The sequence below is a fragment of the Schistocerca americana genome, chromosome 2, assembly GCF_021461395.2.
Source record: "Schistocerca americana isolate TAMUIC-IGC-003095 chromosome 2, iqSchAmer2.1, whole genome shotgun sequence".
Lineage (NCBI taxonomy): Eukaryota > Metazoa > Arthropoda > Insecta > Orthoptera > Acrididae > Schistocerca > Schistocerca americana.
Window position 1 is genome coordinate 170,116,566 of NC_060120.1, and position 2,462 is coordinate 170,119,027.

At 51.3% G+C, this 2,462-nt stretch overlaps 1 non-coding gene across 1 annotated transcript; it reads left to right on the top strand.

Annotated features, from left to right (window-relative positions):
* Window positions 1-1,500: 1,500 nt before the first annotated feature.
* Window positions 1,501-1,575, top strand: Trnat-cgu. The gene has a single exon. It is a non-coding gene; the product is annotated as a tRNA-Thr (tRNA).
* Window positions 1,576-2,462: the final 887 nt, after the last annotated feature.

Genomic DNA, 2,462 nt, shown 5'->3' on the forward strand with positions numbered 1-2,462 from the left:
TTCAGTGGTTAGTAAATTGCGAGACTCGAGCCACCATACCCACCAGACATGAATTATACTTTCTATCACCTTGCAAACACAGCTGGTGAGAGAAATGGGGCTGTAACTAGAAGGAAGGTGTTCGTCCTTACCGCGCTTAGACATGGGTATGACACTGGTTTGACGCCAGCGTCTGGTAAACGTGCCCTTTGCCCAAATGCGTTGTATGTATGAAGGAGAAAGTGCCTGTCCACAAGAGAAAGGTGCTGCAACATCTGGATGTGAATATCACCCGGGCCTGGGGTGGAGGATCGGGATGAAGTGAGAGCAGGATCTAGCTTTCTCATAGTAAAAGCGGCATTGTAACGCTGACGATTCTGAGAAGAGAAGGGTATCGCCCGAGCCTCCTCCACTCGTTTCCGGTGGAGGAAGGTAGGGTGTTAGCGGATGGAGCTCGAAATCGCTGCAAAGTAGCGGCTCAAGGTGTTGGAGATAGCTATAGGGTCCACAAAGATGTCAACTGCTCCGGTCAGGCTGGAAAGTGGGAATAGACCTTGATCCCAGACAGCCGTCGGAGGTTAGCCCACACGACGGAAGAAGAACTGTTAGAAGAAGTAGTAAATGATATTCAGCTAGCTTTTTTGCAATCTGGAAGAAAGCGAAGACACTGCGCACGCAACTGTTTATACCGAATACATATCGCCATCGTAGGATAAGTCTTAAAAACGCAGAGAGCACGTCTCTGCGCACGAATTGTGTCGCGGTGCGCTCAGTCCACGAAGGGACCGAAAAACGGCGCGATAAAATGAAGTACGAGGAATGGAAGGTTCTGCGGTTGCAAGGATAATGTTGGTAAGGTATTCTACCTTGTCATCACAGCTGGGGAAAAGTTGTTCATCGAAGATCGCCAGGGAGGAGTACAGCCTCCTGTTGGCCTTAGAAAGCTGCCATTTGGATTTGTACGAACGTGGGTTCGGAGTCAGGAAACGGATAGCACACGGGAAGTTATCGCTGCAGTATATTTCAGAGAGAACGGACCACTTCAGACGACGGGAGAGCCAGGCAGTGCAAATGCGAGGTCGAAATGAGAATAGGTGTGCATGGAGCCAGAAAGGAACATGGGTGCTCCAGTATTAAGCAGAGGAGGTCGAGTTGATTGAGAAGGTCAGCGAAGAGGGCACCTCTCTGACAGGTTCTGGGAAAGCCCCAAAGGGGACGGAACGCGTTGAAGCCACCAAGCAGCAAAATGGAGTGAGGGAGTTGCTCAACAAGCTGGAGGAAGTCCATTCTGGTGACAACGAAGGACAGAGGTGTGTAGACGGCACAAAGGGAAAAAGAGGCAAGTGGGGAAGGAAAATGCGGACTGAAACAGCTTGTAGCCAGGTGTTCAGGGAGGCGGTTTGACTATGAACGTCATCCCAGGAGGTAATGCGAGAGGTCAAACGGTCGTGCAGACGCAATTTTGTTTCCTGGAGGCAGAGAACTGGCGGAACTATGGCTGTTAGGATGGGTCGTGAGTCGTGCTTGGGTAGCTCAGTTGGTAGAGCACTTGCCCGCGTAAGGCAAAGGTCCCGAGTTCGAGTCTCGGTCCGGCACACAGTTTTAATCTGCCAGGAAGTTTCATATCAGCGCACACTCCACTGCAGAGTGAAAATCTCATTCTGGCAGAGAACAAATTGATACTGTGATTCCAAGAACCGTCGTAATTCCTTCTTGTTGGGCCTAAGGCCGCGAACTTTCGATTGCAGGAGAGTCATAAAGAGGAAAGGGGAGAGCCAGCCTTCGAAGACTCTCTGCTACAGGGTACAGAGGCTGGAGGATCCTCCTGTATGAGATCCACAGAGGCGGCGGCATTCTCTCTTGGTTGGTCTGCGGAGTCCAAGGCAGAAAAATGGTTGGCGTTTCACACTGGCGACACAGAGGTCGGCTGGGTGGGGTACGACTTAGCGACTCCGTTGACGAGGATCTCTGACTCGGCGAAGGAGGAGACTTGTTTGATTTCTTGGAGCCTTTGCGTTTGGCAGATGACGATTCAGATGTTTTTTGGCTGGAGGGAGGTAAAAAGTCTTCGCCGAAGGGTTCCTTCTTTCCGACCTGCTGGTTGTGTAGCAGATAATTTCGCCCGCATGATGTTACTGTCACACTGGGCGATTTTACAACGGTGGTGCTGAATTTGAGGTCGCATGTCTGCGTGGCCAAGTCCTTCACCGAGCGAGGTGAAGCAAGAATGGTAGTGTAAGTGCCGGATGATAAAACACAGAATTTACGACTAGCCAACAACTTTCGAGCGACAGGGTAAGGCACTTCTTCCTTCATCCGGATCTCCCGGACGGCCCGCTCATCGAGACACACGGGACAATCTCGGCAGGAGGCTGCATTGCAATTGATCCAGCAGGGAGAAGGAGGAGGAAAATCGCCCTCGTGAGCATTCCTACCACAGGGTACACGGGTACACATTTGGCCGGCTGTTGTCAGGACATTCG